Source organism: Symphalangus syndactylus, chromosome 21, assembly GCF_028878055.3.
Source record: "Symphalangus syndactylus isolate Jambi chromosome 21, NHGRI_mSymSyn1-v2.1_pri, whole genome shotgun sequence".
Taxonomy (NCBI): domain Eukaryota; kingdom Metazoa; phylum Chordata; class Mammalia; order Primates; family Hylobatidae; genus Symphalangus; species Symphalangus syndactylus.
The window spans coordinates 65,784,299-65,801,469 of record NC_072443.2 but is presented as its reverse complement, the minus strand read 5'-3'; the positions used below and the strand labels follow the sequence as shown (position 1 = coordinate 65,801,469).

Below are 17,171 nucleotides of genomic sequence, written 5' to 3'. Positions count from 1 at the left end.
TTATAATCCTTTGGGTATAATATACCCAGTAATGGGATGGCTGGGTCAAATGGTATTTCTAGTTCTAGATCCCTGAGGAATCGGCACACTGATTTCCACAATGGTTGAGCTAGTTTACATTCCCACCAACAGTGTAAAAGTGTTCCTATTTCTCCACATCCTCTCCAGCACCTGTTGTTTCCTGACTTTTTGATGATCACCATTCTAACTGGTGTGAGATGGTATCTCATTGTGGTTTTGATTTGCATTTCTCTGATGGCCAGTGATGATGAGCATTTTTTCATGTGTCTTTTGGCTGCATAGATGTCTTCTTTGGAGAAGTGTCTGTTCATATCCTTTGCCCACTTGTTGATGGGGTTGCTTGACTTTTTCTTGTTAATTCGTTTGAGTTCTTTGTAGATTCTGGATATTAGCCCTTTGTCAGATGAGTAGGTTGCAAAAATTTTCTCCCATTCTGTAGGTTGCCTATTCACTGTGATGGTAGTTTCTTTTTCTCTGCAGAAGCTCTTTAGTTTAATTAGATCCCATTTGTCAATTTTGGCTTTTGTTGCCATTGCTTTTGGTGTTTTAGACATGAAGTACTTGCCCATGCCTATGTCCTGAATGGTATTGCCTAGGTTTTCTTCTAGGGTTTTTGTGGTTTTAGGTCTAACATTTAAGTCTTTAATCCATCTTGAATTAATTTTTGTATAAGGTGTAAGGAAGGGATCCAGTTTCAGCTTTCTACATATGGCTAGCCAGTTTTCCCAGCACCATTTATTAAACAGGGAATCCTTTCCCCATTTCTTGTTTTTGTCAGGTTTGTCAAAGATCAGATAGCTGTAGATACGTGGCATTATTTCTGAGGGCTCTGTTCTGTTCCATTGGTCTATATCTCTGTTTTGGTACCAGTACAATGCTGTTTTGGTTACTGTAGACTTGTAGTATAGTTTGAAGTCAGGTAGCGTGGTGCCTCCAGCTTTGTTCTTTTGGCTTAGGATTGACTTGGCAATGCGGGCTCTTTTTTGGTTCCATATGAACTTTAACGTAGTTTTTCCCAATTCTGTGAAGAAAGTCATTGGTAGCTTGATGGGGATGGCATTGAATCTATAAATTACCTTTGGCAGAATGGCCATTTTCACGATATTGATTCTTCCTACCCTTGAGCATGGAATGTTCTTCCATTTGTTTGTGCCCTCTTTTATTTAGTTGAGCAGTGGTTTGTAGTTTTCCTTAAAGAGGTCCTTCACATCCCTTGTCAGCTGGATTCCTAGGTATTATTCTCTTTGAAGCAATTGTGAACGGGAGTTTACTCATGATTTGGCTCTCTGTTTGTCTGTTATTGGTGGATAAGAATGCTTGTGATTTTTGCACATTGATTTTGTATCCTGAGGCTTTGCTGAACTTGCTTATCAGCTTAAGGAGATTTTGGGCTGAGACAATGGGGTTTTCTAGATATACAATCATGTCATCTGCAAACAGGGACAATTTGACTTCCTCTTTTCCTAATCGAATACCCTTTATTTCCTTCTCCTGCCTGATTGCCCTGACCAGAACTTCCAACACTGTGTTGAATAGGAGTGGTGAGAGAGGTCATCCCTGTGTTGTGCCAGTTTTCAAAGGGAATGCTTTCAGTTTTTGCCCATTCAGTATGATATTGGCTGTGGGTTTGTCATAGATAGCTCTTATTATTTTGAGATACATCCCATCAATACCTAATTTATTGAGAATGTTTAGCATGAAGAGCTGTTGAATTTTGTCAAAGGCCTTTTCTGCGTCTATTGAGATAATCATGTGGTTTTTGTCATTGGTTCTGTTTATATGCTGGATTATGTTTATTGATTTGTGTATGTTGAACCAGCCTTGCATCCCAGGGATGAAGCCCACTTGATCATGGTGGATAAGCTTTTTGATGTGCTGCTGGATTCGATTTGCCAGTATTTTACTGAGGATTTTTGCATCGATGTTCATCAGGGATATTGGTCTAAAATTCTCTTTTTTGGTTGTGTCTCTGCCAGGCTTTGGTATCAGGATGATGCTGGCCTCATAAAATGAGTTAGGGAGGACTCCCTGTTTTTCTGTTGATTGGAATAGCTTCAGAAGGAATAGTACCAGCTCCTACTTGTACCGCTGGTAGAATTCGGCTGTGAATCCATCTGGTCATGGACTTTTTTTGGTGGGTAAGCTATTAATTCTTGCCTCAATTTCAGAGCCTGATATTGGTCTATTCAAAGATTCAACTTCTTTCTGGTTTAGTCTTGGGAGGGTGTATTTGTCGAGGAATTTATCCATTTCTTCTAGGTTTTCTAGTTTATTTGCGTAGAGGTGTTTGTAGTATTCTCTGAGGGTAGTTTGTATTTCTTTGGGATCGGTGGTGATATCCCTGTTATCATTTTTTATTGCAACTATTTGATTCTTCTCTCTTTTCTTCTTTATTAGTCTTGCTAGCAGTCTATTAATTTTGTTGATCTTTTCAAAAAACCAGCTCCTGGATTCATTGATTTTTTGAAGGGTTTTTTGTGTCTCTATCTCCTTCAGTTCTGCTCTGATCTTAGTTATTTCTTGCCTTCTGCTAGCTTTTGAATGTGTTTGCTCTTGTTTCTCTAGTTCTTTTAATTGTGATGTTAGGGTGTCAATTTTGGATCTTTCCTGCTTTCTCTTGTGGGCATTTAGTGCTGTACATTTCCCTCTACACACTGCTTTGAATGTGTTCCAGAGATTCTGGTATGTTGTGTCTTTGTTCTTGTTGGTTTCAAAGAACATCTTTATTTCTGCCTTCATTTCGTTATGTACCCAGTAGTCATTCAGGAGCAGGTTGTTCAGTTTCCACGTAGTTGAGCAGTTTTGAGTGAGTTTCCTAATCCTGAGTTCTGGTTTGATTGCACTGTGGTCTGGGAGACAGTTTATTATACTTCCTGTTCTTTTTCATTCGCTGAGGAGTTCTTTACTTCCAACTTTATGGTCAATTTTGGAATAAGTGTGGTGTGGTGCTGAGAAGAATGTATATTCTGTTGGTTGGGGTGGAGAGTTCTGTAGATGTCTATTAGGTCTGCTTGGTGCAGAGCTGAGTTCAATTCCTGGATATCCTTATTAACTTTCTGTCTCGTTGATCTGTCTAATGTTGACAGTGAGATGTTAAAGTCTCCCATTATTATTGTGTGGGAGTCTAAGTCTCTTTGTAGGTCTCTAAGGACTTGCTTTATGAATCTGGGTGCTCCTGTATTGGATGCATATATATTTAGGATTGTTAGTTCTTGTTGAATTGATCACTTTACCATTATGTAATGGCTGTCTTTGTCTCTTTTCATCTTTGTTGGTTTAAAGTCTGTTTTATCAGAGACTAGAATTGCAACCCCTGCCTTTTTTTGTTTTCCATTTGCTTGGTAGATCTTCCTCCATCCCTTTACTTTGAGCCTATGTGTGTCTCTGCACGTGAGATGGGTTTCCTGAATACAGCACACTGATGGGTCTTGACTCCTTATCCAATTTGCCAGTCTGTGTCTTTTAATTGGAGCATTTAGCCCGTTTACATTTAAGGTTGATATTGTTATGTGTGAATTTGATCCTGTCATTATGATGTTAGCTGGTTATTTTGCTCGTTAGTTGATGCAGTTTCTTCCTAGCCTTGATGGCCTTACCAATTTGGCATGTTTTTGCAGTGGCTGGTACCAGTTGTTCCTTTCCATGTTTAGTGCTTCCTTCAGGAGCTCTTTTAGGGCAGGCCTGGTGGGGACAAAATCACTCAGCATTTGCTTGTCTGTAAAGGATTTTATTTCTCCTTCACTTATGAAGCTTAGTTTGGCTGGATATGAAATTCTGGGTTGAAAATTATTTTCTTTAAGAATGTTGAATATTGGCCCCCACTCTCTTCTGGCTTGTAGAGTTTCTGCCAAGAGATCAGCTGTTAGTATGCTGGGCTTCCCTTTGTGGGTAACCCGACCTTTCTCTCTGGCTGCCCTTAACATTTTTTCCTTCATTTCAACTTTGGTGAATCTGACAATTACGTGTCTTGGAGTTGCTCTTCTCGAGGAGTATCTTTGTGGCATTCTCTGTATTTCCTGAATTTGAATGTTGGCCTGCCTTGCTAGATTGGGGAAGTTCTGGATAATATCCTGCAGAGTGTTTTCCAGCTTGGTTCCATTCTCCCTGTCACTTTCAGATACACCAATCAGACGTAGATTTTGTCTTTTCACATAGTCCCGTTTTTCTTGGAGGCTTTGTTCATTTCTTTTCATTCTTTTTTCTCTGAACTTCTCTTCTCACTTCATTTCATTCATTTGATCTTCCATCACTGATACTCTTTCTTCCAGTTGATCGAATCAGCTACTGAAGCTTGTGCATTCATCATGTAGTTCTCGTGCCATGGTTTTCAGCTCCATCAGGTCCTTTAAGGACTTCTCTGCATTGGTTATTCTAGTTAGCCATTCATCTAATCTTTTTTTCAAGGTTTTTAACTTCTTTGCCATGGGTTCAAACTTCCTCTTTTAGCTCGGAGTGGTTTGATCATCTGAAGCCTTCTTCTCTCAACTCGTCAAAGTCATTTTCCTTCCAGCTTTGTTCCATTACTGGTGAGGAGCTGTATTCCTTTGGAGGAGGAGAGGTGCTCTGATTTTTAGAATTTTCAGTTTTTCTGCTCTGTTTTTTTCCCCATCTTTGTGGTTTCATCTACGTTTGGTCTTTGATGATGGTGACATGCAGATGGGGTTTTGTTGTGGATGTCCTTTCTGTTTGTTAGTTTTCCTTCTAACAGTCAGGACCCTCAGCTGCAGGTCTGTTGGAGTTTGCCAGAAGTCCACTCCAGACCCTGCTTTCCTGGGTATCAGCAGTGGTGGCTGCACAACAGCGAATATTGGTGAACAGCAAATGTTGCTGCCTGATCCTTCCTCTGGAAGTTTTGTCTCAGAGGAGTACTGGTGGTGTGAGGTGTCAGTCTGCCCCTGCTGGAGGGTGCCTCCCAGTTAGGCTACTCGGGAGTCAGGGACTCCCTTGAGGAGGCAGTCTGTCCATTCTCAGATCTCAAGCTGTGTGCTGGGAGAACCACTACTGTCTTCCAAGCTGTCAGACAGGGACATTTAAGTCTGAAGAGGTTTCTGCTGCCTTTTGTTTGGCTATGCCCTGCCCCCAGTGGTGGAGTCTACAGAGGCAGGCAGGCCTCCTTGAGCTGCAGTGGGCTCCACGCAGTTCGAGCTTCCTGGCAGCTTTGTTTACCTACTCAAGCCTCAGCAATGGCAGGTGCCCCTCCCCCAGCCTGGCTCCCACCTTGCAGTTTGGTCTCAGACTGCTGTGCTAGCAATGAGGGAGGCTCCGTCGACGTAGGACCCTCCAAGCCATGCGCAGGATATAATCTCCTGGTGTGCTGTTTTCTAAGACCGTCGGAAAAGTGCAGTATTAGGGTGGGAGTGACCCAATTTTCCAGGTGCCATCTGTCACCCCTTTCCTTGGCTAGGAAAGGGAATTCCCTGACCCCTTGCACTTCCCAGGTGAGGCGATGCCTCGCCTTGCTTTGGCTCACGCTCAGTGCGCTACACCTACTGTCTGACAATCCCCAGTGAGATGAACCTGGTACCTCAGTTGGAAATGCAGAAATCATTCGTCTTCTGCGTCACTCATGCTGGGAGCTGAAGACTGGAGCTCTTCCTGTTTGGACATCTATAAAATGTTTTAAATATCCAACTGTCCATTGCTCAAGGCAGACAGTACCCTTAATTAGCTTTTCAACATTTAAATTCATTAACTTGTTTAGTAATAGTTATAAGAAGTTTTCTATGAACCAGCCAGCCACTGGTTTAAGGCCCTGGGGATTAAGATTCTGTCCTTGCCCAATAGGAGCTTTCATTCAAGTGGGCTAGAGAATCACGTGAGTAGGTAACTGCATTGCAGTTTGATAACTACAATAATAGATATTCAAAGTACAATGACAATACATACTTACTGGTTTCCAAAAGATTTTTGTACTTCTCTAATGGCAAGTATGTTATTTTCCAAAGATTTGTTTGTTTTTCTCTCCGGTCAATACAATATACTGGGCAGTGGTAGAATTCTTAGATGGAAAATACGCAATCTGTGGTCAAACTATTTGGGTTTAAATGCCTGGCCTTAATAACTGGAAAACAATGAGAAATCATTTCATTTCCCCAAGCTTTATCCCAGAAGCAGTAAAATAGGTATAAAAGGGAGTGCTTTTGGGTAGCTATGTACAGTCGACTTATGCTGTCACATCTGGGTCTAAGCCAGCCTCTCCTGGCTCAACTAGACCACTCTTGCAGAGACTGATTGCAAAATATAACCCTGAATTCCTCTTGTACAGAAATGCACACTCCTTTGCAATGTGGCTTTCCTGCTTTTCCCATCAATAGGTGGACTATTACTTCCCTATCCCCTTAGTCTAGGCTGGGCTTGTGACCTGCTTTAACCAGTAGAATGTGGCAGAAGTGATACTTCTGAGGCTCAGTTTTTTGTTTTCTGTTTTTTTTGGAGACAGTGTCTTGTTCTGTCGCCCAGGCTGGAGTGCAGTGGCGCAATCTCGGCTCACTGCAAGCTCCGCCTCCTGGGTTCATGCCATTCTCCTGCCCCAGCCTCCCAAGTAGCTGGGACTACAGGCGCCCACCAACACACCCGGCTAATTTTTTTTGCATTTTTAGTAGAGACAGGGTTTCACCATATTAGCCAGGATGGTCTCGATCTCCTGACCTCGTGATCCACCCACCTTGGCCTCCCAAAGTGCTGGGATAACAGGCGCGAGTCACCGCACCCGGCCAGAGGCTCAGTTTTAAGAGGCCTTGCAGCTTCCACTTTTGTCATCTTGGAATGTTGCTTTGAGACCTCCATGGCGGGAGGCCAGTCTTGCCTACCAGAGGATGAGAGCCCATGTGGAAGTGGATGGAGGCAACCCAGCGGACTGCCAACACCAATTGCCAGACATTTCAGTGATGCTATCTCAGACCTTCCAGCCCAGCTGACGCTCCAGCTGAATGTAGCCACGTAAATGAGCCCAGATGAAAGAACCGTGAGAAATAGTAAGTCATTATTATTTTTACCACTCAGTTTTGGAGTAGTTTGTGAAAGTAATAGATAACTGAAGTACCTACCTCGTATAATCCATATGCCTCATAATAAAATTAGCCATTTTAAGGTAGCCTTTTTGAACACAAACTGATTTCATAAATCTGAATTCCTCACCACAAGTTTTTTTTAATTTTTTTAATTGACACATAATTGCATGTATTTATGGGGTTCCATGTGATATTTCTATTGATATATATAATGTACAATGATGAAATCAGGGTAATTGGCATCTCCATGAGCTCAAACATTTGCTATTTGTTTGTGTTGGGAAAATTTTAAGTTCTCTCTTGTAGCTATTTGAAAATATGCAAGAAATTGTTAACTGTGTCCAGGCATGCTGGCTCATGCCTGTAATCCCAGCACTTTGGGAGGCCAAAGCAGGTGGATCACTTGAGGTCAGGAGTTTGAGACCAGCGTAGCCAACATGGTGAAATCTCGTCTCTATTAAACAATACAAAAATTAGCTGGGTGTGGTGGTGCATGCCTGTATTCCCCGCTACTGGGGAGGTGGAGGCAGGACAGTCACCTGAATCCGGGAGGCGGAGGTTGCTATGAACCGAGATCAGGCCACAGCACTCCAGCCTGGGTGACAGAATGAGACTTCGTCTCCAAAAAAAAAAAAAAAAAACAAAAAACACAAAACCATTAACTGTATTCACCCTACAGTGCTATAGAGCATGAGAGCTTATTCGTCTTACGTAGCTGTGAATTTGGATCTGTTAACCAACCTCTCTCTATCCCCCCTTGCCCCTATAGTTCCCAACCTCTAGTAGCTTCTATTCTACTCTCTACTTTCATATGATTAACTGCTTCAGTTTCCACATTAAGTGAAAACACGTGGTATTTATCTTTCAAATATTTTATGGATAAGACCTCAAAAGCACAGGCAACAAAAGCAACAACAGACAAATGGAATTATATAAAGTAAAAGGCTTCTGTACAGCAAAGAAAACAATCAGCAGTGGAGAGACAACCTTACCGCATATATATATGTGTGTGTGTGTGTGTGGATATATATATATATATATATATATATTTTTTTTTTTTTCAGTTAGCTTCCTCAGGTTGAAAAACACCCATATTTTTTAAAAGGTGTCTTCCCTATATGATCTGGCTCTGCCTACCTCTTCTCACCTTATCTCGTTCCATCTCCTCTCTTATCTCTATTCTAGCCACACTCCCAGAACATGCCAAGCCTTTTCAGTCTCCGGGACTTTTGTTCTCTCTCTTCTCTTTTCTCTTTCTGGAATTATTTTCCCCAGACTTTAACATGCCTGACTCTGTCTCACGTAGAAGTTCTCACCTAAATGCCACTTTCTCAGCAAGGTCTTTGACTTTCTAAAATAGCTCCACCTCTCTCAGCCAGCCAAAACTTACCCAATTTCCCTATTTTGATAGCACTTATCACTATCTACAGTTATCTTATGTTTCCATTTATTGTCTGTTTTTTCCACCTTCCCAAGAATGAAAGCTCCATGAAGACCAGGAAAAGACTGATGGGCCACTGTGTGTCCAGGTCTTAGAAAAAGGTCTGGCACATAGTACATGCTTAGTAAATACACATTGAATGGGAGGAAATAGCTGTTCTGAATAATGACTCAAAATAACAGAGGTGAAATCATCTAACAGAGGACCCAGGTCTTGAGAGCAGTACCAAGCAACTAAAATACTAATACACACTGCTGTTCCTACTGTTAACATGTCTTAAATGCTTTCTTTGTGCTGGACACTCTATTAACCCTAATATGTCTGTTATCTCATTTGTTTCTCATATCAACCTCAAAGTTCTAGGTTCTAGATTTATTATCCTCCTTCTACCGACAAGAAAACTGAGTCTTAGAAAAGTTAAACAACTCAGATAAAATACCCATGATTTAAATTCACGAAGTTTAACTCTAAAGTTCCATTTTAAAATAATATAATGATACTCTGATTTCTTTTCAGATTGTATAAATCTTTCACCTTTTAAAATAATACACTGGACTATTACTGCCTGAACAAATTACTGTTTATATTATTATTCCACTTTTATCCCTCCCTCCTACATGATGATAATATTTTACTTATGTTTAGATCCTAAACACCAAACATCGAGTGAATACAGCTGAAGATGTAACCCACTGAGTTTTTTTTTTTTTTTTTGTGGTGGGGGTCACAGAGTCTTGCTCTGTCACCCAAGTTAGAGTGCAATGGCACGCTCGGCTCACTGCAACCTCCGCCTCCTGGGTTCAAGCAATTATCCTGCCTCAGCCTCCCGAGTAGCTGGGATTACAGGTGTGCACCACCATACCTGACTAATTTTTGTATTTTTAATAGAGACAGGGTTTCTCTATGTTGGCCAGACTGGCCTCAAACTCCTGACCTCAAGTGATCTGGCCCCCTCGTCCTCCCAGATTGCTGGGATTACAGGCGTGAGCCACTGTGCCTGGCCAAGACTGATTATTAATGAACAAATTCTACCTATACAATTTGGAGGTATGGGAGACAGCATCATGGAGAAACCTCATTTGAAGTGGAACTTGATGAATGGATGAGCAAGAGTTGGCCAGGTAAAAAAATAGGAATTCTAGGGGAAAGAAACGACATGAGAATTTTTTCAGTGTTGTTTTCGAAATTTACAGAATTTGGAAGAAAATATTTTAGTAAGGAAAACTTCCTGATGGTCTTTATACTGTTTTCAAGTTCTTCGGAAACTTCAGAAACATATAAAAAGACACAGTTTTTTAAAAAGCGGAGGGAAAATTATTAGAGAGCATGTATCATCCAGTGAAGACTAACTGGATGACATTCTTAAATAGTACTTGGTGTCTGTCCTTAATTGAAAGATGTTTGTATGGACTAGGAGCATCTAAACAGACTTTTCAATCTGTAAATGAAATCTTCAGAGCCTACAGGGTTCCGGTTTTTTAATAAGTGTCTGTTTGAGGAATACTCTGCACATCAAATAACTTAAATCCAGTAACAGGTGATAACTGTTCAGGGATTAGCACACTGGATTCTATTCTCTCGATAGATAGATAGATAGATAGATAGATAGATAGATAGATAGATAGACAGACAGACAGATAGATCTTATATATAGATAGATGTATAGATGTATAGATATATAGATATCTATATATGTATCTCTCACTATATAGAGATCTATGTATCTATATATCTGTACATCTACATATAGATATAGATACATATATAGATCCTGAACACCAAACATCCAGTGAATATAGCTGAAGATATAACCCGTTGAGATTTTTTTTTGTGTGTGTGGTGAGAGGCACAGAGTCTTACTCTGTCACCCAGGTTAGAGTGCAGTGAGATCTATATATCTATACATCTATCCATCTATCTATATATATATAGATAGAGAGAGAGAGAGAGAGAGAGCACTCTTATGACTGTTTTAACAGGAGCTTTAGGATGGCTGGAAAGTAATACAGTCTTCATAAAAAGAGGTTGAACATTATCAAACAGCATGGTTCATTGTGAGTTTTTGTTTTAAGCATTTTAAACAGTTGACTTCAAATTCCCAGCAGATGGTGGTGGCAGCAGGCAAGCACTCTAGTCAATGAGAAGTCAAAGTGAACTTTTAAAATAGTTGATTCTTAAACTTGGAAGAAAAAGGAGTGAATGTTAGAAAAAAAAAAAATAACAGGTTTCCTACAATGCATCTTATTATGCACAAGTCAAAAAATGAGAAACTGTACAATTTGCAATAAACACAAGAATGTGTATTTTACACTATGGAAATGTAAAGCATTTAATCCGTCTGTTAGCAGAAAACTTGAGTATTATCTGTCACCAAATCTCTTTAGTGTATAATAACCTCAGAATTGTGGACCAATGTGTTTTTCTCCCAACAAAGCTTACCAGAGGTGTTTTCTTAAAGACTGGCGTTCCTATTAATGATTTAACGTAGGAAAAAAACAGGGGTACATTTTCTTCTTAGTAGTCCAATCCACAATATAATGATGATGATGATCTTACTATACTTAATACCACTCTAACTGTAGTGATTTTTATTTTAATACTATTTTTGGAAAAGAAGTAATTATTTTTAATTTTTGAACTACTTTCTATAGATTTTTTGAGTACTTCAAAGTCTAGAATTCCAGGATTCTGTGAAGAAATTCATTTTCAGCCCTGTTGTAAAAATATTTGTTTGATCCTTGGTCATGTTTATATTTATCCTGTCCTTAATAATATTGATTATAACTTCTCTTTTCAGTGAACATATTATACATGTTCAACTTTATCTTACTAGGTAAATGCTTAATAAAAGCCAAACTCATTATTTATGTCACTTATCTTCCCCTTTTAGTTATCTTTGTGTTTAGGCTCCTAGTCTATGGTGGTGGAAGCGATGGTTGTGGGAGGGGAGGGGAAGTTGCTTGATGTAAGTGACCAGAGCCACAGGAAATATTCCCAGCATAAAGTGACCCTGTTTGCAGATTACCTTTCTGCTTTATTTCCTATGCTGTATCTTCCATTTACTAGGATTCCTCAGGCCATGTTTGCATGGTTGGTTTATCAGAATGAAGTAAAATAGCTCTAGATACAATTTGGCCCCTCCAAATGCCAGGCCCATGAGATAGCAAGGAAACTTCATCAAATGCCAGTAATAGGAAAAGAGCTGTATGTCTTATGAAGCAGGCCCACATTAAGTCTGTAGGACTGCACGGCTTTTCTCTTGCCTTAGAAAGTCAACAGATGTGGTAACTCGCCACCAAACTGGTTCCTTTTCTTTACTTGGATGATCAAGGGGGTAAAAGTGCAGCTGTCATTTTAGCTACAAAGGTACATTTTTACATTAAACTGAAAAAGTGCACCCGTGTTTTATTGAAATTCTCCCCTATATATCTGTTTTGAATTTCAGTTCACTGAATGCCCTGAAAATTAAATAAACACAAAACAGGGCTTGCTAATATCTTCAATGAGGTGCTTAATTCCCCATCTTAATCAGCTGTTTTCCATCCTGTTTCTTTTTCCTGCCTATCTGTCAAATGTTTCCTAATTAAGAATTATTCTTAATTACAAAGTTTATGTGTCATTTTATTTTAGAGGTAGTTAATTAAATTTAACACTAATCGTTGGGGATATTGCCTTTTCTGCACACACATTGATGCTTAATTATTGGAATACCTTGAATCCCGTGACTGAGGGGGAGTAGGGCATATTGATTTGTGTCTGGTATGTGGCAGCTCATACTGAATAGGGCAGAGACTCAGCCCATCAACCAGACAAAGAAGTAGGAAGCACATTTTTTCTTAGTTGATAAAGGACAGTGAACAAATGCACTCTGGTCATTCAGTGCATTATGTGACGTCTCTGAGGGGCATGGAAGTGTGATGATTATGGATGAAATTCGATCCTAAAAAGAATAGCCAGAGTAAAGCTATTCTTTAAGAGTCCTTGGATAGTTGTTAGAATGGATTTGCCAATTTTTGTATGTATGGGATTATACTGGGGTCACCCTGAACAGGTCATCCGGTTGGATGAGAAGCGAGATCCAATGGCCAGATTAGGAAAAGGATGCATTAGCTCTTGGTTCCTTCTACCCAATCTTTCCCCTCCAACATTCTCAGACCTGATCTCCTGGGTCACTTCTTCAGAGAAGTCTTCCATAACTATATATTACATACCTTTCCTTGACATCATTCATTCTCACTATCATTGCAATTTATGTGGTTGATTTTTTTATTGTCTGCCTCACCCAATAAATGAAGTATCCTTGAGGGTAGATGTAATTTCTAATTTTGCTTATCATTTATTTGTCATTTGCTTAACTAGTATTTGACATTAAATACATTTTGGAATGGATTAATGAATGAATTATTAAATATTTTTAGAAGCTATAAGTTACTTGACTTTTTAAAAAAGTACTAAATGTTCATTACGTTTGCCAGCACTGTATTATTAGGTTCTGGGAGCAAGGGATGGTTGGGTGAAAGCGAATCCCTGCCTTCAGCAATTTATAATACAATACAAAAGAAACTCATCCAACTAAATATAATATAAGCTAGACTATAATATGTGGTGTAATAGATATATGAACCCATCTCTGTGAAAACACATAGAAAGCAAATCAGCCAAGTGAGGCAAGGCTTCAAAAAGAGGGAGATTATTTGAAATCTGCCTTGAAGGTAGTTTTGGACAAATAAGAACTGGGGAAAGGGCATGCTGGGAAGAAGTAACAAGATGAGCAAGAGTCAGATGTATAAATGAATATGATGTTAGCAAATTGTCAAAGATTGGAAAACATGATGGTGCTCAGTCCTGGCTCGGATACAGTGAGGCAGGCTTTCTGCACACTGTTGGCAGGACTGCAAATGGGTAGACACTTTTGGCAAAACACGTTAGAAGACTCACTATTTCCTCTTCTAGAAATATATTTCATAATCAGAGATGTGTGCAATTCTTTATATTCAAAATTGTCTCTCACAGCATATTTGACAAACTTCATTAACAGTCTACACAAATAATTGTAGCCCAATGATTACATGAATTATGTAATAACTATAGGATGAAACACTATGCATCTGTTAAAAATTATGTTTTTGAAGAATAATGACGTGGATAGGTGCTTGGATTGCAATGTATATAAACATAATGAAAATCTCCATATAAAGTTGGATACCAGTTTTATACATGTAAAAATACAGAGGAAAAAAGGAAATAACAGTAACAGTAATTTACTAATGCTAATTATCTTTGGTGGTAGATTTACAGGTACTTTCCATTTTCTTCTGTGTGTTTTCTGTTTTCTAGATGTTCTACAGTTGTAAATATTGGTTTCATATTAAGAAAAACAGATTTAAACTTGTATATGTTATGAAGAAAATGCAATGTCATATCTATGGCTAAAATACAAAATGTATAGGGAATGCTTTTAGAAAATGAATCTTGAGTTTTAAAGATTATTTAGACTCTAATGGGGGTTGTGCCTTGTATTAAGTATTCTTGGTACCAGGAAAACCTGCAAGATATGGCCCGCCACCCGAGGATTTTAAAACCTGGCTGAGAAGGCAGTACATAAATATCTAATTTAATAACAGTCTCAGATAATAGTTCTAGTAATACCATGGGGCAGGATGCTACAAATTGCCAAAAGCACGGCACATAAGCTATGGCCTAGAAGTTTAGAGTAGAGATTAGCCTATTGAGTAATTATACAGAATTTCTAAATGTTTTTTGTCATCTCACTGCCGCACCCCTGCAGCAGCGTGTGATCTCACCAGCTGTGCAAGGGCACATGGGCTCTCAAATACCTGCCATAGCAACAGGATCAGGAGATGACTTAGAGAAGGTGGAGAGGAGGGTAAAGAGACCGCAGAACTTATATGGCTAGAGGTCCAAAAACAAGTAGATGCCACTCACTGGCCTTCCTGAATTATGTATCTTTCCAATGGAACCCAACCTAAGTATCTAAATATGTAGGTTGTACCTTTTCCGTATATGATGAACTTGATATATGTGCACCCCATGTATGTATACATATGTATGTATATTCTGTATATATTTGTGCCTGTGTTTGTGTGCATACCCCATATATTTTCATGTATAAACATATATATATAGAAATATTTTCTAATAATCACTCAGTTTCTATGGCAGGTGATTATATAAACTCTCTTAAATGGATGTGCCATTTTCATTATTTGTTGCCATAAATTTGCTTCATCCTAAAATACTGTTTAATTACTAGATTGGTCAACAACATGTATCTTGTTATAATTGAAAAATGACTTACATTTTGGAAAAGAATAAGATGAATATTTTTCCAGATACCTTGGGAACAAATAAATTCCTCCATTTTGAGTGTTACTGTAAACATAAAATACTAGAATGGGATATTTTTTGGATATTCACTTAATATTTTTGTGTTTGATCTCCCAATATGAATTGTTATCCATTCACAGATATTTATAAATCCTCTACTAGGTGCAAAGCCATTGATAAGTGTTGCAAGAAAATAAAGTACAAGTGAAAGAACATGAGTCCCTATTGTCTACAGATACTGAGAATTCTAGAATATATAAATAACACTCCTTGACCATGAAACATTTATGATCTCTTGGAGGAATCTTCTGAAGAAAGGTGTTGCATTTTGCCTTGAAGGCGGTTCTGTCAACCTTTTCTACCTGTGGGCTGAAAAGATCAAGGACCTCTTTATGGAAAAGGTGGCTCGTTAACTAGGCTCTAGGTTACAATTGTTCTTAACTTTTTTTTTACTGAGGATGTCAGAGACCCGTTTAGTCATGTGATGAAAATAATTGTTTCTTACCTGCAAAATTTACAAGCCCAGCATGTTGTATTTAATTTCAGTAATTTATGGATTCTTTCTAAGGTAATCCATGTGCATTTAGTTTACAGACGCCCACTTCAGTGAGTAGTTACAATTTGGACATGCACTAGCCTAAAAACAAAGGCAATTTTAGGTAACAATATGGAAGCAAAGTGCATAAAGTATATATAGAAAATGGAGAATAGCTCTATTTGAATACCTGGAATGGGTTAATTAAAGATCTAGACTGAAAGGTAGGAATTGGTTGAATAAAGATCTGGACAAAAAGGATCAAATTCCTAATTACTGAAAATTGCACCCTGTATCATATCATATCATGAGTCCATTTCCAATGGCCTGCCTTTTAGCTATTATTAGTCCTCACTTAATCCAACAAAAGTGCCCAATCTTCCCAGTTTCATTTCAAGGATAAGCCTTTAGCAACAACAAATTTTGCCCTTATCCTTCACAGGGTAGATTTCCTCTGCTGCCAGCATCCAAATGTGCATTTGACACTCTGAAACTAAGGGAGAGACTGGGACAGACCATACCAATCACTGACCCCATCATTCAGAATGACTGAGGTCTGTCTTGTCACTTTCCTGTGTGGAGACGTTTTCTCTCCTTAGATTCTCTATAAGACAAAACAATCCACCACCATTATTTTTATAGCTTGCCCATCTCCCAGAGTGTCACAAACTCTTTACAATGAGAAATGGAATAGAAAGACGATGCTTTGCAGACTTGGGTATAGTTATTTTCAGACAGAAAGGGAAAATGACAAGAAGAGATTGAGTGGAGTAAAAGTAAAGATAAGGCTGCTGACTTGAAAAAACAGTCATGACAAGATTGATAGACCCTGGACAAATCCACATCTCTCACCTGCACACACATACACACACACACACACACGCAGATGGACAGTCTCAGCAGCTTTTATCGAAAGTTTTGTTGATGATGTGATCTTCATGATATTAGTTTTCAATGATAGAAATATAATTACATGCTTATTCTTGAATATAAGTCAGTTGGTCTCTCTGAACACACGTCCACATGTTGAAGATGAAATGAGTTAATGTATGTAAACATTTAGACCAGTGCCTTACATAAATGAACACACTTCGAATGTTTTTCCATTATTATTGGTGTTAATAATGGTGATGAAGATGGTGATGATTAACAGTAGTACAGTATTAACTTGTTTATCAGAAAAAAAAATTGTGGAACAGAACAAGAACCCAGTAAGGTAGTAAATCTTTTTGATTATTTTGACATTTGAGCAAAGGTAAACATATATAAGTAATCTAAGACTTGCATTCTGTTTCTTCCCTAGGAATGTTCCAATATCCTTTCAGGTAGTGGTTATTTCCTAAAACGTCCTTTTAGCACCACCTGCCATAGAATCACTTGTGTTACTTCTTAAAAACGTGGATTCCTGGGCTCTACCTTAAACCTACCAAAACAGAGTCTCTGGGGACAGGTCCCAAAGCTAGCCTTTTAAAGAAATTCCCCACGATGAGTCTTAAGCCTACAAATTTGAGAAAGGTGTTTACATATCGTTTAAAGAATCCACCTTAAGGGCAGGGTTTAAACTGATTAGGAATAGTGAAGGGGAACACTGGCTCTGAAACATCTTTCACCAGTTTCCCTGCAATTCACACTATTAAATATTTATTCCTTTGGTTTCCAGTGTATATGTAGGAGACTCCATTTAAAATTTAAATACAAGGGGAAGCCATTAACATCCATTAGCACGCCATGTGAATTAGGGATTTGAAAGCCAATCATTTAGCAAGGCTTCAAGAGGAGAGTAAGATGAATGAATCCCATTGAGGAAAAAAGAGCT

General features: G+C 38.8%; 1 protein-coding gene across 12 annotated transcripts in view; it reads left to right on the top strand.

Annotated features, from left to right (window-relative positions):
• Nucleotides 1–17,171, top strand: part of CNTN4 (contactin 4) — a 985,842-nt gene that overhangs the window by 585,108 nt on the left and 383,563 nt on the right. The window contains exon 1 of one of the 12 annotated variants that reach the window (XM_063630717.1): nucleotides 16,552–16,571. The exons of the other annotated variants lie outside the window; for them this stretch is intronic. The gene's annotated coding sequence lies outside the window, so the exon portion shown is untranslated. Of the gene's footprint in view, nucleotides 1–16,551; nucleotides 16,572–17,171 lie in introns of those variants that run through there. 12 annotated transcript variants of the gene reach the window in all.